We start from the raw sequence: 15,396 nt of genomic DNA, 5'->3' as shown, positions 1-15,396 counted from the left end.
TTGATTTGGAATTGCAATTGAATTTAAACAACATTGGAGAATCACCAAAAAAGTCAGATTTTATTGCTACTAGTATTTCTCTCTTTATTATAATTAACATATTATTGAGGATAAAGTTTAATTTTGGATTTAATTCATTCCCAACATACATATTTGTGCTATTTTATTGACTTTTTAATTATTGATTGCTCTGAGTGAAGGGAGAAAATGTACAAAATTTAGAAGGAAATTAGTATATATCTGGTATATGAAGACTAGTGAGTTCCATTTACTGGTCTACAGAAGAGAATTTTAAGAGATCAATCATACTTTACACAAAGGTACATTGTCTGAAAATATAGTTTGAGTTAATTTCTATGAATATTAAAAAATCCTCAGGTGTGAAAATTCAACTAAGATAATTTCAATAAAGTCCAATTCTTATATTTTCAACAAGATGAAACTCTATCCAATAAATGTTAAAATTTGGAGTTGAAGAGCTCTAATTTCAAACACATTTTCTAGCTCTCAAAAGTAGGCACAAATCTCCTAGATATAAGTCTTCTAGATTCCAACTTAATAATTGAAAATTAAAGATTTAGGTGACAATTTGTGGTTTGAAATATTTTCAAACCTGCTATAACCCCCTTAAGTGCCTTAAAACAGTACTGTTTCGCACCTAGCCCTTCACCCTATTCCTCTCTCCAGCCCTGAAGGCCTTAAAAAAAGGCAAGAGCTTCTTGTTTGGGGCTCTTACATAGTGTGATAATTCTGCCCAGTTGTGCCACATATCATGTAACCCACGCTTGGTTCCATAACATGGAGAAAAACAGAACAATGGGGAGCTGGTGATTTTGCCTTTGACCTACCCAGACACAGTAAGTGAAGTACTGGCGGTTATTTCATTTGTCTCATTGTCTTATCTACCACCAAAACTCACAACTGTGTGTGTGTGTGTGTGTGTGTGTGTGTGAGCTACAACATTTCATTCCTAGGCAACTTTATGAAAAAAAAACACACCTTTTTTTCCCATATGACATATGGTGAAATCATAGCAGTGAGAGAATGCTTTGCTCAGATTCACATATTGATTAACTAGAGAAGTTACATTTTCATTTGATCTCTTCCTCTGGGCATTTTTCCTCTCCACAGTATTACACATATTATGTACTTATTTGTTTAAAATATCTTGATGTTATTGATATACTAGTAAAGTTTGTATGAGCCTTTAAATTCCTAGTGCTACTCTTCAGAGGCAATTAGGAATAATACTATTATCATTTGTATATTTATAGGCATATATGTATATACACACAATATACACATATATCACATGTATAATATATATATACCTCATGTAAAATGCTTTTGCAATTTTCTTTCTACTTAAGAAATATTTTATAACTATATCTATTTATATTACATCAAACTGTGTTTAATGAATTGACAGCAACCCTTTGTATTTAGCCATTTATTTGTATGCCTATTCAAGTTTACTTTTTTATTTTTATTCTTACTTACACATTTTTGCTTTATAAAAGATCCTACATTAATAATACCTGGGCATATATACTCATACCATGTTAGCAATTGAATTCTGTTCTCCAAAAATTCAATGCTGTATTCCAAAGCAATCAGGACCTCAGATGTGACTTTATTTGAAAAGAAGGTCTTTATGGGGGTATTCAAGTTAAAGTGAGGTCACTAGGGTTACCCTTAATCCAGGATGACTGGTCATTCTTACGAAAAGGGGAATTTGGACAAAAACACAAAGGAAAGATGGTACACTGCCGTCTCTGGATTAAGGAGTGGGGCCTGGAACCCATTCTTCCCTCACAGACTCAGAGGAAACCCTCTGGCACCTTGCTCTTAGACTTTCAGCCTCCAGAACCGTAAGGCAATAATTTCTGTTTTGTAAGCGCCCTATGGTACTTTGTGATGGCAGCCCTAGCAAATTCATACACATATACTTTCAAGTAATTTTTTGAGTCAAGTCATAGATTTCTTACAAGTTTTGTTTTACAATGCCAAATTGTCCTCTGAAAAGTTGATGCAAATTAATATCTATAACAGTTATGATATTGGAAAATATTGCTAAGTTATTCTCTTATAATTTCTACATATGAGAAGTGCTAAGCATCTCTTTGGCCAGCAGGAAACTGATGAATATGGACGATAACATGCTTCTGGAATATATTTTCTAACATTCAATTTGTGACTATACATGTGTGGAAGGATTTGAATCGGCATATCGAATTTACAATATTTTAATGCAATTTGATGCCTAGATTATGAGATAAATTTAAATTTTTCTTGAATTCTAATCTAGGATATAGTCTGTGCATGGCATAAAGCTGGCAAAGGAATATTGGACGGATGGATGGATGGATGGATGGATGGATGGAATGTATTTGTATTTAAAGAGTCTGAGTAAACCACCTCTGAGATCTCATAGCTCACAGAGCCATAAACTTGATTCAGGGACATCAAAACATTCCAAACTTGAAACTACAGAGGGGTATGAGGAAGAAAAGCAGACTGCAATTTTCTTTTCAAAGATTTACAGGTTTTTAGATTCACTCTCGACAGGTGTATTGAAAATGTTACCCATTGATAAAGAGCCCTGAGATGAGTGAAGTCACGAGTTTGAAAGGACTGTAAAACTTTGGAGTAGAAATAAAGTCCTTTTTCCCCCAGAAGATTTTCATAGCATCTTTAATGTTCTGTGGCTTTCTTTTAAGTCAGACTTAGGATAACTTTGAGTTACCCAGTTTCTGCCACTTTGGTGTAGCTCATTTGAAAGAGGAATAGATGAGGCCGCAAATGATTTATACCTATCAGGAAAACAACCCTCTGACAGCTTGCTCCCAGACTTCTAGTCTCCAGAACTGTGAGGCAATATATTTCTGTTTTGTTAGCCACTCTAAGGTACTTTGTGATGGCAGTCCTAGCAAATTAATACACATTTATTTTCAAGTAATTTTTTAGTCAACTCGTAGATTTCTTACATGTTTTGTTATATAATGCCTAATTGTTCCCTGAAAAGTGTGACATGTTTTTTTGTGTGTCACACTTTTTTTTCTGTAATTTTTAAGTAAATTCATTAGAATTCCAGAACTCTTTCTATGTTTGTGATTATATTTGCCAATCTCCAACCAGTCACAACTCCACTGAGGTTTTTATGTTTTCTCTTCCACCACAATGAAAACACATGAACACATACCTTTTAAATTAATTTTATATAGACTCTGTGGTTATCTCCCTCAAAAATGCCTGGCGTGTACGAAATCCTCAGGAATTACTTACTGATAAATAAAGGAATGAAATTAGCTGACAGTGATAATCAGTGAGGCAAACCTGCATTTCAAGTTGTAATGTTTTACTTAATAACTCCACTGTTGAAAAATACACCTGATGTTATCTTATGTGAACTCAAATTTTAAACTTTGTAGTCAACTTGTCAACAAATCTTTCCTTCTGACCTTTCTCATGTATGTTGGTTCCTGCCACTCTTCACCACCTTCATTGGTACCATTGTAAGCAAAACCACTAACATCTCTTACTTAGATAATTACTATAGCTTCCTAATGGATCTCCTCAATTTGGCCTTTGTTCCTCTTCAGTTTTTTCTCAGGCTAGGGGACTTAAAACTTATTTTAAACTCAGTTGGGTATACTATTCCTCTGTTTAACACCTTCCAATGAATTCAAATCTTAGTTTTAAAAAGGCCCAAGTTCTCTCTTCTCTCTTTCCTTACTCTTCTTCAGCTTAACTGACCCCCTGACTATCCATCCAATCTTCAGGCAAATTTTCACTACTGGGCTTTTTGGATTGATGTGACTTATATGTGGAAGGTCTCCTTCACTCACTATATCTACACTAATAAAAGAGAAACATGCAAATAGGTGTCACTCCACTACATCCACCAGCCAATCAGAGCGACTATGCAAATTAACCCAACAAAGATGGTGGTTAATTTGCATATGCAGGCACGGAGCGAAGACTGAAGGCTCTGGCCAGAGTGTAGAGTGAAGACTGGGGACTGAAGACTGAAGACTGAAGAGGCTTGGCTTCTCTGCTGCAGCTGCAGAAAAAGCCAAGCCTCGCTGCGGCCTCAGTGGAGAAGCCAAGCCTCTCTGCGGTGGGACCAAAGGCCTGGTTCCCGGGTGCCGTAGGAAAACCGGTGCCAGCAGCCAGGGGAAAGAAGGCCTATTGCGCGAATCTTCGTGCAACGGGCTTCTAATATATATATAAACGCCAATGATGAGAGAGAATCATTGATTGGCTGCTTCCTTCACATCCCACACTGGGGATCGAGCCTTCAACCAGGGCATATGCCCTGACGGGGAATTGAACCATGACCTCCTGGTTCATAGGTCGATGCTCAACCACTGAGCCACGCTGGCCAGGTCCCTCATAGAGTCTTGCTTCTGTCCCTGACATGCTTCGGAACTGTGCTCATGTCAATCTTTCCGGACAACTCTGTCTGAAAATACAATCTAGCCTACTCCTAGCACTCCCTGTCCCCCTGCTTAGCTATATTGTCATTTTTACAGTGTCACCATTTAACCTATTTGATATTTATTTATCTTGTTTATTATTTCTCTCATCATTTGAAAGTTCCACAGACAGAAACTTCTGTTTATTTTGCTCACTATTTGATATATCTGTTGTTATATCACCATTCATTTATATTTTGAATAATAATAATTTTATTATTTTACTAAGAGAAATTTAAAGAATGTGAATGCAATTTTCTCATATGTAAATCTCTTAAGTAGTACATGTAAATCTATTAATTGGTATATGCAAATTAAAATGAGAAGAGATAGCTATGCCATAGGACAAATTTGTAATATTTAAGGGACTCTAGATACATGTATTCAAGAACCCTATAAGAAGTCTTAAAATATAAAGTCGAAAGTATATATAGTAAGGTCTGCAATCTAGTATCCTTTCCTCATATGAGGCAAATCAGTTTTCTCCTGCCCTTAATCCCAAATTAAGGACGTGGGCCACATTTTCATAAACAAAGCTCCACAGATGGTCAAGCAAATAATAGAGGCCGCATTTTTAGTAGGACACAGCATCATTTGATATTCTTTATAGCAGTGTCATCCTCCTGTGAATGCAATCGATGATTTAAATTGCATTTATTAATCCTTCCTTAAATTGTTCTGGTTTAGTTTCTTTAGAAAGTAAATTAAGGAATTAATAAAGCGATGTGTGAATATATAATGGAGAAGAGAAAATATGAATTTTATTTTTCTAATTATATTCAACCAAGATCATTAGGAGTGTATTATTTTTAAAATTTTTTTCTGATCTACCTGAAATTATTTTACATTAATAGAATTGTGAGGCTGATTTAGTAGGTATCGTGTTAAATAAGATAGACATTGAACATATATCACATTCCTAAAGATTTTAAACATGTAAATATTTTTTTAAAAACTCATAAAATATGATACGAAATATTTTAAATAAAAATAAAAGGAATATTCCATGGACAGTTTTATAATTCCTTTGAAAGTTGTAATATTTTACTCCAAATTTTCTATACCACCAACACACTTATTGAACCTAAAAATATAAAAACCGTTTGCTTATCCTCTTTTCAATCACGTTACTTGAATTTACACAGCATCTCTTTTTCACTTGCCTCTTTATCTGAACATATTGAAATGTAGGTCAGCTTTAAGAACAGAGAAAGTGGCATTTTCCATTAGCATCTCATTAGGACACTCCAGCCAAGAAAAACTTAGCGCAGTGGCAATGGGGTAAAATACCCTTGATTATCATTAGAGTAAATTTTAAAATGGCTGTAAGAGAGTTCTTTATAAGAATATTTTTAATATTTTAAATTTTACTAAAAAATGGAAAATTTTGACATATCAAAATATATTATGAAAATTGTGCATACAGATTGTAGTGTAATTTAGGCTTCACATGAAGAGAAAAATATTTATATAAAAATGCATCTGTTCTCCTTTACTTAATTTCAAATACAAATCTCACTACATTACCACATTGATAAAATAGAATAAAAAACAAACAAACAAACAAACAAACCCCACACCTTTTTTATGTAACTCTCATTGTGTTCTTCATAATTATTGAATAAGAGTACTTATTCTGATTTACATCTGCCATTGACAATGAGAGAAAGGACAAGGAAGTGAATACAAAATTGTATACAACTATGCAAAAATATGTGCAATTTAAATGTATAGAGGAATCATTCTAGTTGAGAGAGAAACATGCCTACAAGTAGAATGCTCACAATCCCAAGTTTGCCAAATGCCTACATTCTTATAAATAAATCCCTTACAAATAAATGAAAACATGCAAAGATAGGTCTTTATTATCATAATTATATCCATTCATCTATTCTATTCATAGTTTTATAATATCTATAAAGCATTTACTATATTCCAGACACAATTATAGATTTTGTGGGAAGAAGCAACAAACTTGCCCTCATGGCACTTATATCCCAGTAGAAGACAAACAGTATATGCACCAGTGAAATACATTGCATTTTAGTGAAGATAAGTGAAGTGGGGCTAGCGGGTGCGTCAGCAGATGCTATAGACAAGACGTGTGATTTTCCTCAGTAGTTTCTAACACTGACATACCTTTGTCCTTTCTGTATGTAGCTTACCTCATTATTTTCTGAGTACTAAAGTGACCATCACCTTCTGTGGATTTCCGTTGCATAATTACTTCGGCTTCTTCAAGCTGGTTTTGTCAGTGCTTTAATTACTTGTTCCTCATGTCACTTTTTTCTACTTCACAGTGTTTGCTCTTTAACTTTCACTGCTAATTCTACAATATTACCCATATTTACCCACTCGGATTTTTTAAAGTGTAAGATTAAAAATGGCCCTGCTGGTGATTGTCAGCAAAGCTATTCAAACCAGGCTTCTTCAATGATACTATCACACTTTAAGGATTGGTGCCCTTGGATCAAATGTCCATCTGTGAGCTAATCAACCATGGCTGTAATACAACTCATTATTAATAAAACTGTCCAACGGGGCCCATAGGCAAGGAAGGTTATTTAGAAGGGGTATATATGGCAGCATGATACTCAAATAGAGTCTTGGAAGAAAATGCCTTGAAAATAGAAAATCTTATGTTTGGAGTATAACTAAGACATTAAAGTAGGACTACATTTACATATTTACCTTACACTGCTACTAATTTAGAATTGTAAAAAGATTTTAGTTTAAAGATGTTTCTGCATGGAACCAATATTGTATTAATAGTTTAAACTATATGTCCACTCATAAATTGTCTAAATTGAAATTAATTTAACTTTCTTCCTTGCTCTCTTCCTATTTTTCTCCCAAACTCTCCCTCACTTCTCTTTCTCTGTCTTGCCCTCTTTCTCCCCCACCCTCTCTCTCTGGTCTGTTAATTTGTTTCCTTTTTTGTGCTTCTTGAGCACTTTAATTTTTAAAATTTTTTACTAAAATATAAAATTTTACAAAATGACTTACTTTTCAGATAACCGAATATTTCATTGTTCAAAATGTTTAGTTTCTCCATAGTTAGAGCTTCTGGTACCTTTTGAAATGGATGTTCTAGAATTTAGATAGAAATGTGTTTAAACAAAGGCAGCCTAACCCAATTAATTATGTTGTTAATAAATGTCAATAGTTCATTCTGCTTTTGTAGTAATAATAACATTTTCCTTTAAAACAGGGCTCAATAATGATCATTAACTATTCTGAGTTGGCCCTGCTGGGATAACTCATGGTGAATGCATCAGAAATGCTACAAGCTTTTCCCTTAAATAATTTTCCCAGAAAGTCTTTAAACTACTTTAAATATATTTTATAAAAACATATTTGTATAACTACATTGTGTTAGAAATGAACCAATTTTATGTAAATGAACATTCTGCATTCTGCAGATAAAACATGCTAATTTTAACAATTTCAGACATCTGTGACAGAATTTCTAAACTACCCAACTGGATTAAGCTGACAAATATAAAAAAGTAATACATGGTTAGTCACCTTTAATTCTCACATTTACATTAAACTACCACTTCAAAGGGCAAGGGTGATTTCACACTTTAAATTGCTTTTATTTCAACTTAAACAAATATGCCAATATTGAAACACAGTTACAATGATTTTTTTTCTTTTTATGACTCGTATTTTAAATACATATTGAATAATATTTTTTATCCTGCTACATAACTAACAGCCATACAATTCTGTGAATATTATCTTTAACTCTATTTCCAAGATTTTCTGTTACCAAAAATGTGCAGATTTTTAATACTATACATATAAGCATGCCCTGAAAATTGTTGTTGTTATTGTACAATGACTATTTACATAAAATTTACATATTTAAATGTATGCTTCCAGTGTATGCTCAAAGCAGAGAGTAATTAGAATACACACATGCTTATCCCACCCAGTAGATGACAGGCATTTTTGTAAATAATTTGCAAATATGAGCTCATTTATGAGGTAGGATCTTTTAATTCCACACTCACTTTACAGTAAACTGAGGAAAAGATAGTTTAGGTAACTTACTAGAGTAACCCGATGAGTATGTGTTCCAAAGTTCAAAAGCAGTCTGCCTTTAAAATCACAATTTTGAGGCTTTAGGAAAGATAAAGGAAAGCAGTTTGTGATCGAAATTTTTTTATTTCAGCTCAGAACTTGCAGCTTATGGTGTATTTCAATACTAAAATTATAAAAGATTTGAGGAGTATAAACTTTTTCTTTTACATGTGACATTTAAGTATCATCATGTATGTGCCTTAAGAGAACATTATTTCTCTTTAAAAGCAGCTCTCAAGTAGTAGTAATGAAAGCCAAGGCCAAAAAAGATTTAAAATATTTGTCTTTCAATATCATACACAGTGATTTGTGTCATTCGGTATAATAAAGCTTAAAAGGAAAATGGGAACTGTCTTTAGAAGTTATTTTCTATTTAGTTCATTTTTTTTCCTTTTTAAGTATTTGTCAATATATACTTTATGACAATGACTAATTTTTATTTTTGCAAACTGCTGCTCACATGGCTGCTTGAGTAAAAACTAAGATTTAGGATTTTTAGTTAGTGGTGGAAGTGTGAGCAGCAGAGAGACTTTTTTCACCCCTGCAAGTTACTCTGGGGAAACTGCAGAATTGGCAGGGATGCATGGATTTTAGGAAGTTAAAAAGAAATAGCCTGTGAATACATGAAGGCTAATGAGAAAGGCATAATACTGTGTAGCCATTCACACCAGACAGAAATAACTGATTATTGGAATTCCAGGGGTTCTAAGAGCCAAATAAATCTTCCATATTTAAATATTTCCCATGGCAGAAATAATAACACCATGGAAATGGACAAACATGGCAAAACAGAATTTGTTCTTAGAGGCAATTATTCAATCTTTTCCTGCACTTCATTGATTGTGAGACCTATGCCTGAAGCTTCAGGTTGAAAAGAGGTGAGTGTCACCGCCTTCCAGGCAAAGTCCATTAAGAGTAACCTGTATGTAGTTAGTACAAGTTAGACAAACCCGTGAAGAATGTGCACCACGGAAGCTGCAGGGCATCGCTGTACAGCAGTGTTAGAAAGGAGTTTGTAGCCCGGCCAGTGTGCTCAGTGGTTGAGCGTCGACCTATGAACCAAGAGGTCATGATTTGATTCCTGGTTAGGACACATGCAGCCTCGATCTTCAGTGTGGGGCGTGCAGGAAGCAGTCGATCAATGATTTTCTCTCATCATTGATGTTTCTATCTCTCTCCCTCTCTGCTCCTCTCTGAAATCAATAAAAATATATATATATTTTTTTTTAAAAAAAGGAGTTTGAGTAAGGACTTGGTTTTCTGTTAGATGATTTGATGAAGAGTGTAAGAAAGGGTGCTGTATGGAGATAAAGGTTATTAAAGGCTATAACATGATTGAGAACCTTAATCAATCAGACCTGGAAGGAAGGACAATTTGATGAAAGCTGAATTTGGTCATTCATGTTATCTGGAGCAGGGAATGTTTGTTATACAGCCTGAACAATGTTCTTGTTTGGGCTGTGTTCAGACTTGATAGTAGAGAGGTCTTTTTTTGGTGTGTCTCAATCTATCAGGTTGACTGGCCTCATCTGATGTTAGTGTCCTGGGAAATGACTTGTGTTCAACAGGAAAGAGCAAGACCCAGCTGATGGTGTCAGGACAGCTCCTGGATTGCAGAGGCTGCTTTCCCCTTACACATGGCAGGAAAGTGTCTATTTGGGTATGATTTTTACATCGGTTTCCTCACCAAATAAGTAATATTATCCTCTTATAATGGTTAGTTATGAAAAATGTAAAAGTGCATTGAATTAAATTAAATCATTATTCCGACAACAATAATTATGCTTTGTAGTATGTCAACTTGAAGGTGATTTTCAAGATCTTTAGGTAACTTAATGCCTTGGACTGATTTAATTAATGGATACTCATTAGAAACTCAAATACTTACTGAGACAGAACACAGAAACATTTACTACTTGTCATAACTTTAAGTTTACATAGTTTGCTTCATATTTTTATTTTTTTAAATATATTTTATTCACTTTTTTACAGAGAGGAAGGGAGAGGGATAGGGAGTTAGAAACATCCATGAGAGAGAAACATTGATCAGCTGCCTCTTGCACACCCCCTACTGGGGATGTGCCCTCAACCAAGGTACATGCCTTTGACCAGAGTCAAACCAGGGACCCTTCGGTCTGCAGGCCGATGCTCTATCCACTGAGCCAAACCGGTCAGTCAGGGCATGCTTCGTATTTTTATATGCTACAAAAAGGCTATGCCTTTGATCCATGTTAATAAAAAAAAATGTTGCCACTTTGAGAAGCTGTATAAGGGATGTTAGTGTCTGTAGAAAGTTATGTTTCGTTCATTCAGAACTTTTGTCCTTTCCTTCCAGCTGCAAAACAGTAAAAGGTGGATTGTTTTCCCATCTCCTTTGGGAGAAGAGGGAATCAGCAGTCTCTCTCTAGTATATAGATGGATAAAATGTTTATTTTCTTCATCTTCAGGTGTAATCTCATCAAATCACCTTGAGGATGAAGGTGTGGAAGACTGATGCTATGATGTCATTCTGCCTATGCAAGTGAGATAACATCATAACCTTCATTAGGTTTGACAAAGCACGGGGTTTCCCATAAATTTCATTGTTCAAAATCATTCTGCTCAGAGAGAGGCCCACAGTGGTTGTTTGCCTGATATTAGATAGTAAGAGCCAAGTGGTAGTAAACGTAACATTGGTTATTTATTTAAAATGCTTGCTTCACTTCAAACTTGCTTTTTTAAATTTAAATTTACTATCTTATAAGCCAATTGGAGATTGTATATCTAAATTATCTATAACATTTTATAAAATTAAAGATATTATGTTCTGCTTCATGCCTACAGAATCACTTTACTTGATATGTTCTTAGTATATTCTTGGTATTTTCTGTCTCAGTATTATTTTATGTTAGCTATCAATTCTATTCTCTGTAAAAATTATGTGCATCAATTTTATAAAATCAGTTTTAACAATCACTGACTTATTTTAACATATGCTTAATCATTGCCCCCAATGACATCTTGTCTAATTTTGAGGGAAAAACTATTTTATATTCTTTTCCATGCTATAAAACACCCATTTCCTTATCACTTTGCATTATTCTTGTCATTAAGTCTCATCATAAACTTCACACTTGAAAATTATCAGTAATACATTCATCATGACTTTATTAAGTATCTGTCATTTACATATAGATTTTCTTTTCCTCTGATGCAAGCCTAAAGGACCTGCAATTAGCCACAAGATAGTTTCTTCATCAAAGAAGGATCATCTCAGGGTCCTAAAAAGGACTGTATCAGGTACCTGACACCAATGACACTTCAAAGAATAGATTTGGAATATTGGCTTCTGATATTATAGCTTAAACAACATTCAGACCATACCACTGGGCTGTCAGCATTTCCAACTCTTTTTATAGTTAATGTTAATCCAAAATCCAGGAGAACAAGACTTAATTATATAATAACTAGAGGCCTGGTGCATGAAATTCAAGCACTCGGAGGGATCTCTCAGCCCAGCCTGCGCCCTCTTGCAGTCCAGGAGCCCTCAGGGGATGTCCAGCAGATAGCTTAGGCAGTCAGATATCCTTAGCACTGCCCCAGAGGCAGGAGAGGCTCCTGCCACCACTGCTGCATTTGTGCTGCGTTTACCAGCTGTGAGCCCAGCTTCTGGTTAAGCGGCACTCCCCCTGTGAGAGCACACTGACCACCAGGGGGCAGCTCCTGTGTTGAGCTTCTGTCCCCTCATAGTCAGTGCATTGCTGGGGTCCAACCCCAGCAGGTCCAGGGGTCCCCAAAGGTGTGGATGGAGTCAGCGAAGAAGGAATGACACGGAGACAGTGTTCAGTTGATCAGCAGCCTAGCCAGGATCTCCAGCCAAGTTCTGGTCTGGATCTCCAGCAAAGTTCTGGTGTTTATTGTCTTGTTACATCCATATTTATACCAGTTGATTTTAATCCTGTCAATTTCTATTGCAAAGGTTAGGGCGTTTCTTATCTCCATTCCAGGGAGTAAAGATTATGTAGCTTAAGCATGATTGTTTGTAGTTAAAGTGATTAACTACCCGCCTGGCACTTAGTTAAGGAGTTTTATCCCCTCCCTGACTTCAGGGAAAAATCCCTATCTGGGGAAACAACCTTTCTCGGAGAGGTGACCTTGGTTAAAACACACAGCGCTAAGGGGAGCAAACATATTAAGAACAGTATGCTATATATGCCAGGTCCCTTGAAACATATGCTGTGCAGATGTTTCTTTCCTGCAGCGACTGTGTCAAGCAGCAAGGATGGACCGGCTTCCAGCAGTGCATGTCATAGCAACCAGTCGTTCCATCGTTTGGTCAATTTGCATATTAACCTTTTATTATATAGGATGAACTAATGAAGAAAATGTAATTATGTAACTTATTTGGAATATTGTTGACATCGTTTTAATGATCTATTTTCTGAATACACATGAAGTCCTCTGCCTTAAATTATTGCTAACCCATAACTGTTTAGTAGAATATGTTTTGAAAACTGAAATGGAACATTAAAAATTATATTAATTATCTACAAAAAACTATAGCTAACATAGTACTTTTTATTTTTAAAAAATGCAAAACCTCTTTCTGAAAAAGACAATGTTAAGAGCACAAGAAGATAAACTACAGACTGTGATAAAATATTTGAAAAACACAGATCTGATAAAGGAGTATTATCTGAAATGTGCAAAAACCTCTTAAAACTCAACAATAAGAAAACAAACAATGTGACTAAAAAATGGGCCAAAGACTTTCACAGGCACCTCACCAAAGAAGATATACAGATGGCAAATAAGCATATGAAAAGAAGTTCTGCATCATATGTCATCAGGGAAATACAAATCAAAACAACAATTAGTTATCACTACGTACTTATTAGAATGGCTAAATTCTGGAACACGTTCACCTCCAAATGCTTTAAAATACAAGGAGCAACAAGAATTCTCAGACATTGCTGGTGAGAATACAAAATGATGCAGCTACTTTGGAAGAGAGTTTGGCAGTTTTTCACAAAGATAAACATATTCTTACCATTTGATCCAGCAATTGCGCTCCTTGGTATTTTCCTAAAGCAGCTGAAAATGTATGTCCACGCAAACACCTGCACATGGAAGTTACAGTGGCTTTACTCATAATTGTCAAAACTTGGAAGCAACCGAGATGTCCTTCAGTAGGTGATGGAAAAATAAACTGTGGTACATTCCGACAATGGAATGTCATTCAACGCTAAAAAGAAATGTGGCATCAAGCCCTGAAAAGTCATGGTGGAAACTTAAATGCATATTACTAAGTGAAATCAGCCAATCTAAACAGGCTACATAATGTATAATTCCAATGATAGGACATTCTGGAAAAGGCAAAACTATGGAATCAATAAAAAAAAAATAACTGGTTTCCAGGGCTGTGGAGAGTGGAGAGAGATGAATAGGCAGAGCATAAAGGTTTCTTATGGCAGGTTTCTGTATGATGATATCATGATGTCCAAAGCCTAGAAAGCACAACACCAGGAAGAACCCCAAGGTAAACTATGGACTCTGGGATTATTATCATGGACCTTGGTAAAAAATGTACCAGGCCAAGGAGTGATGTTGATAACCGGCTGTCTGTGTAAGTGTGGTGGAAGGGAGGGTATGTGGGGAATCTCTGTACCTCTCACTCAATTTTATTGGTAATCTTAAACTCCTCTAAAAATTGTCTTAGTATGTAGCTATAAACCTCTCTCTTTCTCTCTCTCTCTCTCTCTCTCTCTCTCTCTCTCTCTCTCTCTCTTTATCTCTATCTCTATCTCTATCTCTATCTCTATCTCTATCATTTCTCACTGACATCCTACCCTCCAAAATTTAGGACATTCTTAGCCAATTTTCCTACTTTTTTATGTCAAATGGTTATTCAATAATATTACTTCAGTAATAATATTTTTCTAGGATAGATTGGAGTGATTATTTAATCAGATATAGTAAAACAATTTTTAAAAGCAAAGGTTGACTTTGTGGAACCAAAGCTTACAAAGGCTCACTAAGGACACTGGCCTGCTGCCTGGTGGGCAGGTTCCCAGCCTCACCAAGAACAAGAGCGGTGACTTCCTGGCCAGTTAAGGAAGCATGGGACATTTTAGGGATCACAGGAGGAGGGGAATTGACACAAATTATAAATGCTGCCGTTGAAATCTGGAGGAGACTTTATTGAGAGTTTGGCTCCCTAGTATTGTGATCCAGATAACAGGTTTTAAAAAGTCAAATCTGAGATTCCTTATGAAAACTTCCAACATAACAAATATAAGAAGGGCCAAAGATTAATTAATGCTCTTGTAGCACTTACTTAAGCAAGCAAGCCACACGTATAAAATTCTTTTTATTTTACAAGAGAGAATAATATTTTCTCAGAATTATCTTGATAAGAAGGAGGTAATACTATAACAACAGTTAGAATAAACAGAAAAGATTCCGGGCACCTCTAATGAAAAGATACATAGTGATAAAGCATCCTTATAGAGCTGATTGTTTTGTTGCCTTTGAGCTATTTTATAACTCCCTGAGTTGTGGATAGCTGATAGCAATGCAAAATCATTCTTGTCTGCGCATCTGCAAGTGAATCCTGTCCAGGGGAGCTTCAGCTGACACCTGTCTAACCAGGAAGAGAGCCATCTTTGTATCCGTATGCAATTTTATTTCAACCTTCCCTTAGTACATACACAATTTTACTCCTTTGATTTATACTTTGTAACATCTGTCTGATGCACTCATTAACTATTAGATAAGTGAAATATTTTACTTGTGTTCCTTTTTGAAAATTATTATTTAGCTCACTCTCACTTTCTCTTTGCACATACAC

At 35.3% G+C, this 15,396-nt stretch overlaps 1 long non-coding RNA gene across 1 annotated transcript in view; it reads left to right on the top strand.

Annotated features, from left to right (window-relative positions):
• The window catches only part of LOC132234303 (uncharacterized), an 887,296-nt gene extending 874,454 nt beyond the window's left edge, over nt 1-12,842 (top strand). Inside the window, exon 3 of the long non-coding RNA XR_009452882.1 lies at nt 12,493-12,842. This is a non-coding gene — a long non-coding RNA (uncharacterized LOC132234303). The remainder of the gene's footprint in view (nt 1-12,492) is intronic.
• Nucleotides 12,843-15,396: the final 2,554 nt, after the last annotated feature.

Source organism: Myotis daubentonii, chromosome 5 (genome assembly GCF_963259705.1).
Source record: "Myotis daubentonii chromosome 5, mMyoDau2.1, whole genome shotgun sequence".
NCBI classification, from domain to species: Eukaryota; Metazoa; Chordata; class Mammalia; order Chiroptera; family Vespertilionidae; genus Myotis; species Myotis daubentonii.
The sequence above is the reverse complement of the archived record's forward strand: the minus strand, read 5'-3'. Positions and strand labels throughout refer to the sequence as shown.